At 44.6% G+C, this 18,008-nt stretch overlaps 1 long non-coding RNA gene across 1 annotated transcript; it reads right to left on the reverse strand.

Moving 5' to 3' along the window:
- Positions 1-6,296: 6,296 nt before the first annotated feature.
- Positions 6,297-17,473, reverse strand: LOC125453851 (uncharacterized). Its single transcript, XR_009445907.1, has 5 exons — positions 17,282-17,473; positions 14,617-14,742; positions 11,188-11,291; positions 10,808-10,966; positions 6,297-6,631 (listed from the first exon to the last, which is right to left on the reverse strand). It is a non-coding gene; the product is annotated as an uncharacterized LOC125453851 (long non-coding RNA).
- Positions 17,474-18,008: the final 535 nt, after the last annotated feature.

Raw genomic sequence — 18,008 nt, forward strand, 5'->3', positions numbered from 1 at the left:
ACATGGTAGACAAATTATAAAAGATAGCTTAGATGGGATTCAGGGTGAGCTTGCAATAGGATGCAAAATTCACTAAACGACAAGAGACTGGGTGTGACGGTGGAAGTTCGTTTTTTGAACTGGAGGCCTGCGACCAGCGGTGTTTCACAAGGATCAGTGCTGGGTCCACTTTTGTTTGTCATTGATATAAGTGATTTAGATGAGAATATACAAGACACATTGAGTAAGTTTGATATCAAATTCAGTGGTATAGTGATGAAGAGGGTAATCGGGCTGGAGAGTGCCAGATGGACTGTAATTTTGATAAATGTGAGCTTTACATTTTGGTAAAACAAACAAGAACTGGACATATATAATTAAAAGTAGGTCCTTGGGTAGTGCTGTACGAAAGAGAGACTTAGGGATCAGTTACAAAATTCTTTTAGGTGTGCAAACACATTGTTAGGTTTGTTTTCAGAGACCCTCATGGACTTGATGCAATAACAAGACACTGACCTGTTTAGAAAAACACAAATCCTTTATTACAAACCAAGTACAAGCCATGGAGGATCACTTTACTCAACCCGGCACAGAATTCAGAGTCCTGTAAGCGATTCTCCCTGAGCAGCGGACAGTCCCTGTTTTTTTAATACCTTATCGTGTGCATAATACATAAAGCAATTTTACATCTCACAATAGCATGATACATGAAACAATCACTCATCGGACAATGACATGATACAAAAACAATTACTTCATCGAAAACATAAAGAGAGCAGGATACAGTATTGGTTGTTCGCAAAGTGACTGCTAACGACAGGAGGCGATTTCAAGTTGCCGAAGTGACAGAGTGTAATTTCAAGCCGCCGAAGTGTCTGGCTTGAACAAAAGTCAGTGCCCTGGCCTCTTTAGCAGAAACAGAAGTTACATGCTTTACAAGATTTCAGAAGCCTCACACCTTTACAAATGCTTCACACCTAATCTTATTTGAGACAGTTTCCACAAGCCCCTGTGCAGGAAGAAAAAGATTTACAAAGTTTATACCTAATTCTAGTCGGGCAGGAAGTTTTAAGGCAGTGTCTACATGCCTCTGTGTAAGCAGATAAAGAGCATTAAATTATAGAGAATATAGAAATCAATGGGATGTTATCCCACCTACATCTCATTCCCTCCTTTTATCATTTCATGATAACCTATAATCGGGGCCGAAAAGGGAGCTGCTAGTCTGTCAAACACAAGTCTGCAGCAAGAGTTCAGGCATACCATAAATGTACAGCAGACAGCTATTATAACTATTAGAATAACTAACCCACGTAGCAGGTATGAGCCTCAAGAACCACCTATAAGCCATCCCAACAAGCTCCCCCGCAACCCGGTTGGGATCCCTCTCTGTACTGTTCCAACTGCCCCTGTATGGCTTGCAAAGCCTGGGCAATATTATCGGACTTATCGGTAACATGGGTAATACACTTCCCCTCGATAATAGTACATCCCCTTCTTGCTGAGTCCACATACAAGGTAATTTTGGTTTTTTGGGAGCCATCACCCCTGGGGAGCCTCCCAAGCGAACTGTTTCCAGGAAGCCATATCCCAAGGAAGAGCTCACAGCAATCGGGTCCTCCCATGCAGCGCAAAACTCCTGGCTCAGGAAGTGTGCGATAATTCGCCATTAAGTCCATGCTCGTTGGGGACAAGGGACTGTGAGAGGTCCAATGGTCCCAACAGCAAATAGTACCAGCCAAACTGGAGTGGCAGTTGTGAAGGTTCCATTAGGAAAGAAAACAAATCCTTTCTTAGCCCAGTAGCAGGTAACAGACTCATGTATTCCTTGACAGCTATTCCAGGAGGACTGATCTTTATATGGATGGAAATCTGCAGAAATGTTCATCCTGGAGACCAGTTACTAGTGGTGTACCGCAAGGGTCGATGTTGGGTCCACTGCTGTTTGTCATTTTTATAAATGACCTGGATGAGGGCGTAGAAGGATGGGTTAGTAAATTTGCAGACGACACTAAGGTCGGCGGAGTTGTGGATAGTGACGAAGGACACTGTAGGTTGCAGAGAGACACAGATAAGCTGCAGCGCTGGGCTGAGAGGTGGCAGATGGAGTTTAATGCAGACAAGTGTGAGGTGATGCACTTTGGTAGGAGTAACCGGAAGGCAAAGTACAGGGCTAATGGCAAGATTCTTAGTAGTGTAGATGAGCAGAGAGATCTCGGTGTCCATGTACACAGATCCTTGCAAGTCGCCACCCAGGTTGACAGGGCTGTTAAGGCGGCATACAGTGTTTTAGCTTTTATTAATAGAGGGATCGAGTTCCGGAACCAAGAGGTTACGGTGAAGCTGTACAAAACTCTGGTGCGGCCGCACATGGAGTATTGTGTAAAGGTCTGGTCACCGCATTATAAGGATGTGGAAGCTTTGGAAAGGGTGCAGAGGAGATTTACTAGGATGTTGCCTGGTATGGAGGGAGGGTCTTACGAGGAAAGGCTGAGGGACTTGCGGCTGCTTTCATTAGAGAGAAGGTCGAGAGGTGACTTAATTGAGACATATAAAATAATCAGAGGGTTAGATAGGGTGGACAGGGAGAGCCTTTTCCCTAGGATGGTGACGGCGAGCACGAGGGGGCATAGCTTTAAATTGAGGGGTGAAAGATATAGGACAGATGTCAGAGGTAGCTTCTTTACTCAGAGTAGTAAGGGAATGGAACGCTTTGCCTGCAACGGTAGTAGATTTGCCAACTTTGGGTACATTTAAGTCGTCATTGGACAAGCATATTGGACGTACATGGAATAGTGCAGGTTAGATGGGCTTGAGATCGGTATGACAGGTAGGCACAACATCGAGGGCCAAAGGGCCTGTACTGTGCTGTAATGTTCTATGTTAAACGGAAAAGTCCCATGGGCCATTTTGACATGGGTGCCATTACAATCCCAAAGTCCATTGTATGCCGGGGGTCACACTTATTGGCTTAAATTCTAAACAAGGACAGTTCAACAGCCCTCCTTTAGTTGTGCAAGTTTTTATTATGCACTGATGGGGCCAGGAAACATTATGGGGATGAATAGTGACTACAGCATGCACACAACAAGTCCCAGTTCCATTAAAGCAAAACAGATAGCTGTTGGGATTTGTACCATTAGCCCCTTCCTTCCTATGCCTATACAATCCAAGGGGCCATTAGCTACCAATTCCACACACCTACCCTGCGCACCTCTCATCCAAGTTCCCCTCTCCCCATGGCAAGGTTTACCAGAATACTCTACTTTATAGAGCTGGCTAGGATTCCAGCCTGTTGTTGCCAGGTGGTGAAGTGTGCCTTCGGACCTCCTCCGCAGATACCAGACCAAGACCTTAAGGACCAGGATCGCTCTTCGTGGCCACAGATCGGAGATTTCCTCAACAGATCATGCTAGCGGGTAACATGTTGTCCGATTCCCAAGCAGCTGGATGTTCTATAAAACAGATTGTCCTGCTGGCCATGAGCGGTCAGAATAATACTCAGTCCAATGGTTAATTGCAAGCTGATGAGGGAATCCATCGTTTGCAGTCACTTAGGTGGATCCAGCGATTCTGTCCTTTAACTTTAAGTGCTGTGGGAGTTTGAAGCAGCACCTGAAATGGTCCTTTCCACCTTGGTCCAATCCCAATCCCGGACAAGTACAAAATCTCCAATCTGTGGCCACAACGAGAGATCCTGCTCCTTAAGGTCTTGGTCTGGTTTCTGCAAAGGTGGTCTGAAGGCGTACTTCACCTGTGAATGTAGAAACTTTAGAGATGATGTTAGTTGCCAGAAGTATCTTTGCATTTCTTCTCCCATTACATTCAGGTCAATTTGGTTGGGTGAGCTGGTATTGGCAAGCCAGGGTGTTCTGCTGGGTCGGCCAAAGACTATTTCTGCTGCCAAGAGTCTGGTAGTAGAATGGGGTGTTATTCACATGTGGTACAAAGCTAGGGGCAAAACCTTTAACCAGTTAAGGCCGGTATCCAATGTCAACTTGGTAAATTATTCCGTTATGAGATGTTATTGGGATAACATCCCATTGATTTCTATATTCTCTATAATTTAATGCTCTTTATTTGCTTACACAGAGGCATGTAGACACTGCCTTAAAACTTCCTGCCCGACTAGAATTAGGTATAAACTTTGTAAATCTTTCTCTTCCTGCACAGGGGTATGTGGAAATTGTCTCAAATGACATTAGGTGGGAAGCATTTGTAAAGGTGTGAGGCTTCTGAAATCCCGTAAAGTATGTAATTTCTGTTTCTGCTAAAGGGGCCAGAGCACTGACTTTTGTTCAAGCCAGACACTTCGGTGGCTTGAAATTACATTCTGTCAGTTCAGCAACTTGAAATCGTCTCCTGTTATTAGCAGTCACTTCGCGAATGATCAATACTGTATCCTGCTCTCTTTACATTTTCAATGTAGTAATTGTTTTTGTATCAAGCCATTGTGAGATGTAAAATTGCTTTATGTATTATGTGCTCGATAAGATATAAAAAACGGGGACTGTCCGCTGCTCAGGGAGAATCGCTTTTGAGACTCTGCATTCTGTGCCAGGTTGAGTACAGTGATCCTCCACGGTTTGTACTTGCTTTGTTATAAAGGATTTGTGTTTTTCTAAACATGTCAGTGTCTTGCTCTTGCATCAAGTCCGTGAGGGTGTCCGAAAACAAACCTAACATTTGGTGCTGCGAGCAGGGTTCCAACATGTACAGCAGTCTTACGGGGAGGACTGAATAAGTGATCGTTCAAGTGTCGGTGGAATGGGATGGATGGGCCTGCAAGGTATGATTCACCTTGGTCTCTCTCACTAACTTGCCACCCGTGTGACCCCCTCGTCCCTGCGTGGCTCTGTACTGACAGAACCCCGAGACGGCTCACAATCTTGAACACTACTAAATCCTAACGCCTGGAGGTGAGTCCACAGGTTAGTAAAGAAAAATCTGGGAGGTTAGAGTCCCCCAGTGGCCAGGGTTAGAGTCTATCCGTCAGGTAAAATTGACCAAGGAAGTCCGGGGGGTTAGTATAAGAATGGTAAAGTAGAATAAGTGTTCAGACGTAAGGTATAAGATAGTTACAGTGTTTGTCTGTCTCAACGACCCTGCCTTAGACCGGTTGATAAGAGGGGAGATCCCCCGCACAAATGTCAGGACCCTGAAGTGAGTGTTGAGACTAAGGACACTGATGTAATTTACAGAAATAAGTAAAAAGTAAAAGCACTAAAAATGGGACAAACGTTAGATAAGTCGGGTGTCAAAACCCCTTTACATTGGTTATGCCGGGATGACCCCGAAAATGAAGTACAGAACAGACATCTGTCGGCATGCCTAAACAAAACATTGGGAATGAGAATTGGCCATTAGGGGGAACGTGGGATTGAGATCTATGTATTAAAGCCGAGGAGGCACTATGGACATGTAATGCGGGAGGAAAATGGAAAGGGTTAATGTCATTCTCGAGAAAGAGAGCTGAGGAGTTGACCGAGAAATCAAAACAGGCCAATTGGGTGGATAGTGCACGTAGGAGTGGGATTAGTGCCTGTGATAATGAAGGAAAACCTAAACCTTGGGAGGTGTTAAAACTGCAGTATGAGGATCAGTAGGTGAATAAACAGGAAAGGGTTAAACAAGAAAGGCTGGAAAGGGAAAGACGAGACAAAGAACGGGAATGAGAGCGGCAGGCCGTGATGACAGAAAATAACTTTTAAAAAATCAGCGGTACCTCCTGACATATCTAGCATGCCGATGTTGCTCCAAAATAACGATATAGGTGAGCAAGACGAGGAGGACTGTGGAAGGCACTGCTCTGCCCCGTCGGGACCACTACCCCCTCCACAACTCTACCCATCCTTGGTCAACCTACATCTGCAGGCACTCCAACACTGCCATCAGTCCCAGCGAAACGCCTGTACCTTATCACCACCACTGTATGCTGACCAAACTAAACCTCCTGCTATAGAATCTCCAAGCCCTTCAGTAATCAGCCCACTTGAATCGCCTGACAAACCCATGGCTTGTACAGGCCCTACCATACTAGGTCTAAAACTAAACAGAAAAATAGGAAACAGAATATGGAACAGACTACTAGCGGACAAAAGCAGGGAGGGCAGGATTCTTTTGAAACTCAGAGGATGCCTGAAAAAACATCCTCAGGTACACCCATCCAGAATTCCCTGTTTGTTAAAAACCTTCTCCAGGCAATTCTCCTCCCTAAACAATTGGCTATTATCAAATGCACTGCCCATGCCTCCAATGATTCTGTAGTTACTCAGGGCAACGCTCGGGCTGATTAGGCGGCTGCAGATCAAACTTTTTATTGTGCCCTCTATGAACAAGCAGGCAGTAAATCGCATGCTATCTTCGGACTAGACGGGCATGCCAGATATAGTCACCGTTCAACACTTACAGGAGGACGCCCCTGCTTCTGAAAAGGATACTTGGTAGGCGCATGTTTGTTTGCATGCTGCGTCCTCAGGCCTTCGGGTCACTCCAATCGGCCAAGCGTGCGTACCTGATGCTTTGTTACCAATGCCTGTTGACTGTCTGCATTGACACCCACCTTGGAAAGGAGGGGATGAGTGGTATTATGCTCCGTACTTGGTGGCACCCCAGACTGGCTGAGGCAGCCCAGTCTCGTACGACATCATGTCTAACATGCCAGAAAAAAAATGTTTTTCAGGGAGTGACATGCTCACCAGGAAAAACACCCCTGCCAGAAGGACCGTTGGAATGCATTCAGCTGGATTTTATTGAATTACCGAGCGGAAACTGTTATAAATATTGTCTTGTCATTGTAGATAGAACATAGAGAACATAGAACAGTACAGCACAGAACAGGCCCTTCAGCCCACAATGTTGTGCCGACCATTGATCCTCATGTATGCACCCTCAAATTTCTGTGACCATATACATGTTCAGCAGTCTCTTAAATGACCCCTATGACCTTGCTTCCACAACTGCTGCTGGCAACGCATTCCATGCTCTCACAACTCTCTGCGTAAAGAACCTGCCTCTGACATCCCCTCTATACTTTCCACCAACCAGCTTAAAACTATGACCCCTCGTGCTAGCCATTTCTGCCCTGGGAAATAGTCTCTGGCTATCAACTCTATCGATGCCTCTCATTATCTTGTATACCTCAATTAGGTCCCCTCTCCTCCTCCTTTTCTCCAATGAAAAGAGACCGAGCTCAGTCAACCTCTCTTCATAAGATAAGCCCTCCAGTCCAGGCAGCATCCTGGTAAACCTCCTCTGAACCCTCTCCAAAGCATCCACATCTTTCCTATAATAGGGCGCCCAGAACTGGACGCAGTATTCCAAGTGCGGTCTAACCAAAGTTTTATAGAGCTGCAACAAGATCTCACGACTCTTAAACTCAATCCCCCTGTTAATGAAAGCCAAAACACCATATGCTTTCTTAACAACCCTGTCCACTTGGGTGGCCATTTTAAGGGATCTATGTATCTGCACACCAAGATCCCTCTGTTCCTCCACGCTGCCGAGAATCCTATCCTTAATCCTGTACTCAGCTTTCAAATTCGACCTTCCAAAATGCATCACCTCGCATTTATCCAGGTTGAACTCCATCTGCCACCTCTCAGCCCATCTCTGCATCCTGTCAATGTCCTGCTGCAGCCTACAACAGCCCTCTACACTGTCAACGACACCTCCGACCTTTGTGTCGTCTGCAAACTTGCTGACCCATCCTTCAATTCCCTCGTCCAAGTCATTAATAAAAATTACAAACAGTAGAGGCCCAAGGACAGAGCCCTGTGGAACTCCACTCACCACTGACTTCCAGGCAGAATATTTTCCTTCTACTACCACTCGCTGTCTTCTGTTGGCCAGCCAATTCTGTATCCAAGCAGCTAAGTTCCCCTGTATCCCATTCCTCCTGACCTTCTGAATGAGCCTACCATGGGGAACCTTATCAAATGCCTCACTGAAGTCCATATACACCACATCCACAGCTCGACCCTCATCAACCTTTCTAGTCACATCCTCAAAAAACTCGATAAGGTTTGTAAGGCATGACCTACCCCTCACAAAGCCGTGTTGACTGTATTTGATCAAGCCATGCTCTTCCAGATGGTCATAAATCTTATCCCTCAGAATCCTTTCCAACACCTTGCAGACGACAGACGTGAGACTTACTGGTCTATAATTGCCGGGGATTTCCCTATTTCCTTTCTTGAAGAGAGGAATTACATTTGCCTCTCTCCAGTCCTCAGGTACGACTCCAGTGGAGAGCGAGGATGCAAAGATCTTCGCAAGTGGCGAAGCAATTGCATTTCTCGCTTCCCAAAGCAGCCGAGGACAAATCTGATCCGGGCCTGGCGACTTGTCAATCTTAATGTTTGACAAAATTTTCAGCACATCAGCTTCGTTTATCTCTATCCATTCCAGCATGCACACCTGCTCGTCAAAGGTTTCATTCACTACAAAGTTCGTTTCTTTCGTAAAGACAGAAGCAAAAAACTCATTTAGGGCTTCCCCTACCTCCTCAGGCTCCACACACAAGTTCCCTATGCTATCCCTGATCGGCCCTACTCTTTCTTTGACCATTCTCTTATTCCTCACGTAAGTGTAAAATGCCTTTGTGTTTTCCCGGATTCCTTCTGCCAAGCCTTTCTCGTGCCCCCTCCTGGCTCTCCTCAGACCATTTTTGAGCTCCTTCCTTGCCTGCATGTAATCCTCTCTAGCTGAACTTGACCCTAGCTTCCTCCACCTTATGTAAGCTACCTTCTTCCTTTTCACTAGAAGCTCCACCGCTCTCGTCATCCAAGGTTCCTTAATCTTACCCCTTCTTGCCTGTCTCAGAGGGACATATTTACTCATCACTCCCAACAACTGTTCCTTAAACTGTCTCCACATGTCTATAGTTCCCTTACCATGGAACAACTGCTCCCAGTCCATGCTTCCTAACTCATGTCTAATCGCATCATAGTTTCCTCTTCCCCAATTAAATATCCTCCCATTCTGCCTAATCCTCTCCTTCTCCATAGCTATGTAGAATGTGAGGCAGTTATGGTCACTATCACCAAAATGCTCTCCCACCACAAGATCTGATACCTGCCCCGGCTCGTTTCCGAGCACCAAGTCTAGAATGGCCTCTCCCCTCGTTGGCCTGTCAACGTACTGCGTTAGGAAACCCTCCTGAACACACCTTACAAAAACAGCTCCATTCAAATCTTCTGCTCGAAGGAGGTTCCAATCAATATTAGGTAAGTTAAAGTCACCCATTACAACAACCCTACTGCGTGCACACTTTTCCAAAATCTGTCGACCTACGCTTTCTTCAATCTCCCTGCTGCTATTGGGGGGCCTGTAGTAAACCCCTAACGAGGTGACTACTCCCTTGCTGTTCCTAATTTCCACCCATACTGACTCAGTAGGCAGATCTTCCTCGACAAAGGAAGCTTCTGTAGCTGTGATACCCTCTCTGATTAGTAGTGCTACACCCCCTCCTCTTTTTCCCCCCTCCCTATTCTTTTTAAATGTTCTAAACCCTGGAACATCCAGCAACCATTCCTGCCCATGAGAAACCCATGTCTCTGTTATGGCCACAACATCATAGCACCAGGTACTGATCCATGCTCTAAGTTCATCACTTTTATTCCTGATACTCCTTGCATTAAAGCAAACACACTTTAACCGATCCCTTGGTTCCTTCCCAGGAAAATCCTTCCCACTAGCTGGTCTACCTCTTGCTACTGCCTCACCTGCATCAACGCTCACCTCTGGTATACAGCTCAGGTTCCCACCCCCTGCCATACTAGTTTAAACCCTCTCGAACTACTCGAGCAAACCTTCCACCCAGGACATTGGTCCCCTTCCAGTTCAGATGCAACCCATCCTTCTTGTACAGGTCCCACCTTCCCCAGAAGGCATCCCAATTATCAACATATCTGAAGCCCTCCCTCCTACACCAGCTGCGTAGCCACGTGTTCAGCTGCGCCCGCTCCCTGTTCCTCACCTCGCTATCTCGTGGCACCGGTAGTAAACCAGAGAACACTACTCTGTTCGTCCTGCTCTGCAGCTTCCATCCTAACTCCCTGAAATCACTTTTTATATCCTCAAACCTATTTCTGGCTATATCATTTGTGCCAATATGTAACACGATTTCTGGCTGTTCGCCCTCCCCTTTTAGAACTTTATACACCCGATCGGAGACGTCCCGGACCCTGGCACCAGGGAGGCAACATACCTTCCGGGAATCCCGATCTTGCCCACAAAATCTCCTGTCGATTCCCCTAACTATCGAGTCCCCTACCACGAGTACTTTTCTATTCTGCCCCCTTCCCTTCTTTGCCACAGTGTCAGGCTCAGTGCCAGAGAACTGACTACTATGGCTTTCCTCTGGTAGGTCATCCCCCCCAGCAGTATCCAAAACGGTATACTTATTGCTGAGGGGAATGCCCATAGGGGATCTCTGCACTGTCTGTCTGTCCCCTTTCCTCCCCCTAACTGTAACCCATCTATCCTCGTCCTGAGCCTTAGGAGTGACCAACTCCCGATAACTCCTCTCAATTACCCCCTCTGCCTCCCGAATGATCCGTAGTTCATCCAGCTCCAGCTCCATTTCCCTAACACGGTTTTCAAGGAGCTGTAGCTGGGTGCACTTCCCGCAGATGTAGCCAGCGGAGACGTGTGCCACATCTCCCAACTGCCACATTCTGCAGGAGGAGCAAGCAACTGCCCTAGCATCCATACCCCACTTATCTGAACACCCACTCAATACTAAAGCAGAAAGCTTACTTCAAGTAATAATAACAAATTAATAACAAACTTATGTTCAATAGAGAAAGTTTAGAATGAACCTTACCTTATTAACTAGGTTAGAGGAGGAGGGCGGGTGGGAGACACTACAGTTGTAGAGTCTCGGGTTTAGCCGCCTTGCTGATATATATGGTCACTGCTTTCCTTCCCGGCTGCCCCTCTGGTCCTCGTCACTTCCTCTGGTGCTCCCGCTCCTTCTCCTTCTCTGAAAGAGGAAAAAAAAACACCGCTGCCCGCTATCTGTAAGTAATTTTAAAAATAAACTGCTTTACCTTAGCTGCAGTCTTCCGGGTCCGTCTTGCCTCCGCTGCTGCTCGCACTCAAAATCAGTAGGTGTATTCAGTAGGTGGATAGAGGCTTTTCCCAATGACAAATAACATCTCAACATGTACACAGGGTGGTTAGGAAGGCATTTTGTACGCTTACCTTCATTTCTCAGACCTTTGTTTACAGGAATTGAGACATCATGTTGATATTGTACAGGATGTTGGTGAGACCGCTTCTGGAGTAATGTGTCCAGTTCAGTCATCCTGTTATAGGAAGGATATTATTAAGCCAGATAAGGTTCAGAAGTGATTTTCCAGATGTTGCTGAGAATGGAGGGATTGAGTTATATGGGGAGGCTAGGACTTCTTTCACAGGAGCATAGCATACTGAGTTTGACCTTAGACAGGTTTATAAATCCTGAGGGTCTTAGTTAAAGTAAATGACAGGTGTCCTTTGTCAAGGCTGGGGATTTCAAGATTAGGGGGCATACTTTTAACCAAATGGAATTAGCTTTATTGTGACGTACTCACATGAGTACAGTGAAAACGTGAAAAGATGCCACTTATCACACCATCTTGGGTAGAAAAGTACCGAGGCACAATACTACCCAGGGGCTTATTATAAATTGTTTTAAGTCCTACCCTTGAGGAATAAGCGGAATGGCAGGTATTTTTTTACCCAGGGTGGGAGATTTCAAGATTGGGGGCACATTTTTAAGGTGAGAGGAGAAAGATTGAAAAAAGTCATAACGGGCAACTTTAAAAAAAAATGTGTGGTTCATGTGTGGAAAGAACTTCCAGAGGAAGTGGTGGATACAGGTACAGTTACAACGTTTAAAATACTCTTGGATAAGTACGTGAATTATTGATATGTGCCATGTACAAGTGGGTGGGACTAGTTTAGTTTCAGAGTGTGGTCTATTATAGACCGGTTGGACTGAAGGGTTTGATTCCATGCTGTCAGATTCTATGACTGTGATTGAAACTTCGAATACTAAGAAGCCTGGATAGCTGGACATGGACAAAACGTTTTAACTAGTAGGAAAGACTAGAACCTGAGGGCATATCCTCGGAATGAAGGAGTGACCCTTTAGAACCGAGATGAGGAGGAATTTCTTCAGCCGGAGAGTGGTGATTTTTGGAACTCATTGCTGTAAAGGACAGTGGAGGCCAGGTCAGGCCATAGATTATATTTATGACACATGTAATTAGGTTCTTGATTGGTAATGGATCAACAGTTACAGGAGAAAGTAGGAGAACGGGTTGAGAAATATATCAGTCACATTCAAATGGTGGAGCTGTGTTCACGGGCCTAACAGCCTAATTCTGTTCGAATATCTTGTCTTCTTATAGTTATAATGAATGACTTCTATCCACACATAGATTGAGCAAATCAAACCAGTGGCAAAGCCATACAGGAGAAACTGCTGGAGCGTGTACAAGATGGCTTTCTAGATCGCTAAAATGAGGACCCAAAAGGGAGGACAAGTCATCCTCAACAATGTATCACGTAATGGTCAAGGATAGGTTAGCTCAGTTGGCTGGACGGCTGGAGTGGGATGCAAAGTAACACCAAAAGTGTGTCCTCAATTCTTGTATTAGCTGAGGTTACCGTGAAGGTCCCATATTCTTAACCTTGCTACTTGCCTGAAGCATGGTGACCCTGACATTAAAGCACCAGTCAGTTCTATTTCTCTTTCTCAAGTGAGAGAGAGTGAGCAGTTCTACAGTCTTCTGGGACTACAGCAACTTTAATTAGAAAATTTTCATTGAGCAATGAGAACATATTAAAATCGGCAATCCAGCTGTAAAAGGTCCCTTGTGGAAGGGTGAAGACCTTTTAATGATAGAACCCTTCACTGAGATGGAAAGTGATAGAGTTGATTCTGAGACAAAGGGCCAAAATCTAAATAGAGGAAATTACAATGGTATGAGGATCGAGCAGGCTACAGTAAAAATAGGGGAACATAACTTAAAGGGATGACAAACATTTAAGGAGCACTTGGAGGGACTGCAACTGTTGTTCATTTCTGTCTAGCACAAAATAAAGTGAGATAGGTGGCCCTGCCATAGCTAACAAGGGATGGTAGGAATAGTACTGGATCCAAGGAAGGGGCATACAAATCAGCTATGAAGACCAGGAGCAGTTCAGATTTCAGCAAAAGAGGACCAAGGGATTGATTAAGAGGGAAAACAAAGGATAAGAGTCAGCTTGTGGGGAACATATAAACTAATTGTAAAATCTCCTGAAAAGGATATGAGGAAAAAAAACAGATTAATGAAAAGAAATCCCTTACAATCAGAAACAGGGCAAGTTATAAACGTGGAATAAAGAGGTGGCAGATCAATTAATTGCTTATTTTCATTCTGTCATCACAAAGGATGACACAAATAATATCCTGAACATGCTGGGGAACATGAGAGGGTGGAATTGAAGGAAATCAGTATCAGTGGGGAAATGTTGTTGCGGAGACTAATGAGATTAAAAGCCAACAAATCCTAGCATTTGGTAACATACACCCTGAAGTACTTAACAAAGCAGCCCAAGATATTGTGGATACATTTTGAAATGAAGGGTTCGAATCTAAATTGACAAAATTAGTGGTCATCTTTCATGATACTATTGACTTTATAATAGTTCCCATGGATTGGAGGGTAACTAATGTAACCCCACTATGTAAGAAAGGTGGTCGAGAGAAAACATGAACTTCTAGACTTGTTAGCCCAACACTGGAAAACGGTGACAGGATTGGACATAGTCAGTCAGCATGGTTTTAATGAAAAGGAAACAAGAAATGAGACCTGTTTGTCCTTGTACATACGTCACTGAAAGTAAGCATGCAGGTGCAGCAGGAGGCAACGAAGGCAAATGGTAGGTTGGCCTTCACAGCGAGAAGATTCGCATATAGGAACAGGGATGTCTTACAGAAATTGTACAGGGTACTGGTGAAACCACACCAAGAGTACTGTGCACAGTTTGGAATACTCATTGAATGGAGGATATGGAGGTTGCAGAACAAAGGTTTACCAGACTGATTCCTGGGATGGCAGGACTGCTGCATTACTACACAATGGATTGGATAGAATGAAATTCACTGGAGTTTAGAAGAATGAGGGAAGATCTCACAGAACCCAATAAAATTCTAACAGGATTAACAAGCTAAATGGAGGAAGGAGGCTGTCAATGACAAGGGAGTTCAGAATCAGGGTGGTCACAATTTAAGGATATAGAATAGGCTGTTTAGGACCGAGATGTGGAACGATTTCTTTTCTCCAGGACTGGTGGGCTTGTGAAATTTCCTGCCACAGAAAGCAGTTAAGGCCAAAACGTTAAGTGTTTCCAAGAAAATGACAAATATACTTCCAGGGATTAAAGGTATCAAAGGATATGGATCCAAAGTAGAAACTGGCTGCTGAGTTGAATGATCAGCCATGGTCATACCAAATACTAGAGCAGGATCAAATGTCACAATAGCCTTCTCTTGTTTCTATTCTCTTAAAGGTGGGATATTAAAACAAAATGATTACAACTAACACAGATATCAGCACTACTTTATCACCACTGGATGAAAATCCTGTAACTCCTTACCGAACCATAATCTGGGAATAGCTTCACCACAGTTCAAGGTGGTCAAGGAGGTGCAGAGTGACTTTAGAAGCTTAGGACTGGCTGTTCCGTCTCTTTTTTTATCCAGTTATCAAATTCTTGAATGTTCTGAGGAAAGCAACATAGAAAAAAGATAATATATATATGGAAGTTTGCTGTAACTGTTACATTCACTGCTGACTTTTAAAGTTTTACTTGTCTGTAAACAACATTATCCAAGGATTGGACAAAAGGTTTGATATCCATTGTTCGAAATTGTTAAAGTGAACTGACAATTTCATTTTATTTTCTTTTTGATATATCCCTTGTATGTCTGTCAGTGAGATTTATGAACAAAGAAGATTGTGTTTAAATCACAGATATTGATTAGATTGCTCAGTTGTTTACACTTGTTTTGCTCAAGTTATTGGTATTGCTAAGAATTTGTTGTCCACGATCGGTTATTCATGAAGACTGGTCAATACCAACTCATAATGGAAATGATCTCCAATGAAGATCAGACAATTCCGAACCGTGGGAAGATAAAGCTGGGAAATCAGCAGCATATAACCAGAGATGGCAGCAACAGAACAATCATTCAGAAACAATCAGCACAAATGACAACAAAATACGAAACAAGATTCATATAAACTCATTATTACAGGAAGAAGGGGAGGGAGTTGTTTTGGGTGGAGCAAAGTAGGGAAGGAAGAGAAGGGAGGAGGGTGAAGAGTAGGGTGACAGGAAGGTGAAGGGTGAGGTGGGAGGAGTATAGAAAAGGGGAGCACACAGAAACAATGGAGAGGGCTTTTGTGGGGAAGAGTGTGAAGAACAGTCCGAATTTCTAAACTCACCCCTCCTATCCCACCTCAATATGCTCCTTCCAGTCCCGATCCTTTGCCACAGCCTTTTACATATTGGCAGCCAGCTCAGAGACAAAGATGTACATGTGGACATTTTCCCATCAATCTCAGTTACTAGCCCTTCCTTCCATCTGACTATGTCCTCTCCCAGACTTGCTGCTACCAGTTCCCTGATACTGACCTCATTAATGGCCACAAAAGGCTACAGAGATAAAGAACCAACCTGCAATTGGCTTTCGGGCCTGGCCTCAAAAGCAAGTAACAGTTTGTTTATTCTTTTTAACACAAGTTGCTGCTCACAGTCCGGATGTCACCGTTCAGCTCTCAGAATCAAACCAAAAAAGTGATTTTTTTTTAAAAATCAGCAACGGTTCTATCGGTGCACGGTGGAAAGAGCTTTAACCAGGACATAGATTGGGTGCGCATTGGAGTTTACAACAATGACAGATGATCTCATTGAATCAAATCAGATTTTGAAGGGGCTGGACAGGGTGAATGCTGAGAGAATTTTCCTTGTCATTGGAGAGCCTACAAGGATCTAAGAATAACGGGCACCAATTTAAAACTGAGATTAGGGGACTTTCTTCTCAGAAGGTTGATAACCTTTGGAACTTCTTGCTACAGAGATCTGTGGGGACAGAGTCCTTATGCATATTTAAGACTGAGATAGACAGATTCTTGATCAATAAGGGAATCAAGAGTTACAGGAAAAAACACTGGAAAGTGGACATGAGGAATGTCAGGTCTGCCACAATCCTACTGAATGGCAGAACATGTTAGACGGATAGAATGGCCTACTCCTGATCTTATTGTGATCAGAGATAATACGAACTGCAGATGCTGGAGAATTCAAGATAACAAGATGTGGGGCTGAATGAACACAGTAGGCCAAGCAGCATCTTAGGAGCACAAAAGCTGATGTTTCAGGCCTAGACCCTTCATCAGAAAAAAAGGTCTTTCTGATGAAGGGTCCAGGCCCGAAACGTCAACTTTTGTGTTCCTAAGATGCTGCTTGGCCTGCTGTGTTCATCCAGCCCCACACTTTGTTACCCTGTTCTTATTGTATATGGTCTTCCAATAGACTGTAGAAAGAGCTGCAACTAGTTACAGCTTCAGTGACAGTGTTCATTGAACCGACTGCAGAAAGAGCTTTAACTTGCACTGAAATAAAATCGCACCACGCACAGTTCAGAGAAACTATATGGATGTCTATCCACTGGATTAGAAGTTATCTGATTATCCAGCCAAAAGATCGCTACACTATGAAGATAATCTGGAAATATCAGGACAATGACAGGAATACAGCACCCCACCTGAGCTTGTCACCTAATGGTGAAGTCACACCGGGACAGACCATTCTTTGCTCCATACGCAGGAATGACTCAGAAATCCAGCTGCTGAGACACCTGTTAAGTTTACATGGGGTTACAGGAGTTGAATTCTGGTGGGAACAGTGGGGAGGGGCTACACACGGCTCCCCTGCCAACTCAATTACGTCGCAATAAAAAGAGAAGTTACCAAAATAGTTCAGCATGTTTGGCAGTGTTTGTGAAGAAAAAATCGGTGAACCCGAACTTTTCCAGCAACTTCGGGTTTTGTACTGAATTCCGTCAAAACACCGGTTGTGCCTGCGCACCCGCAGTCAAAGAAGTCCGCTTCTGGGAAGAGTCGGAGGTTGTTTGCAGCTTAAATCGCATTACCGGAAAAAAAATGTTCGGGGGCTTGAGACCTAAACGCGGAAACGATGAAACCATTTTATCCACGGACTGCGCCGAACGCTGCTCTCTTCTTTAAATTTCACTCACCGTTCATGAATGCGATACACAAACATGTGATTGAGACAAGATGCTGTAGTTAGAGGCAACACGCTGCCTCCCTCTGATGCTGCCTGATACACGGCGTTCCTCTAGCTCCACATTGTATTGTCACAAATATTTCTCCCGAACCCTCACATGCGGCACGCGTACTCACAATCATAATTAATCGCGCGCATTCTCCAACGTCAGCCCACCTGTCTGATGACGCCATAGGAACGGCAACGACAAGGGGCGGAGTTGGAGGATGGATCCGGAGATGATTGTCCTCCAACCAATCAAAGAGAACGAGGGGCGGGGTGGGAACACTGACCAATCAGGAAATAGGAACGTGTTCGGGCGGGACTGACGGGAGGGTCGCCGGAGACAGAACATTGTTTCAAAGTTTTAATTGTCACGTGTTCTCAGGTAGGGGCGACAAGAGACAGTGAGAAGTGGACAGTGTCCCCAAACACAGCAGTATCTTTGTACAGAGATAATAAGAACTGCAGATGCTGGAGAATCTGAAATAGCAATGTGTGGAGCTGGATGATCACAGCATATCTTAGTACAGTTTAATCAGATACAAAATCTTAATTTACAGAAGGCAAAAAATAAAGAAATAAGATAAAAAGCCATGACAGACTTTTCAGTATAAAAGTAAGAAAAAGTTAAAATGTCAAACAATGCAGTCATCCCTGGGCATACAGACACTCCAAGTTAGGCTTTCCCCAAGAAG

Source organism: Stegostoma tigrinum, chromosome 7, assembly GCF_030684315.1.
Source record: "Stegostoma tigrinum isolate sSteTig4 chromosome 7, sSteTig4.hap1, whole genome shotgun sequence".
NCBI classification, from domain to species: Eukaryota; Metazoa; Chordata; class Chondrichthyes; order Orectolobiformes; family Stegostomatidae; genus Stegostoma; species Stegostoma tigrinum.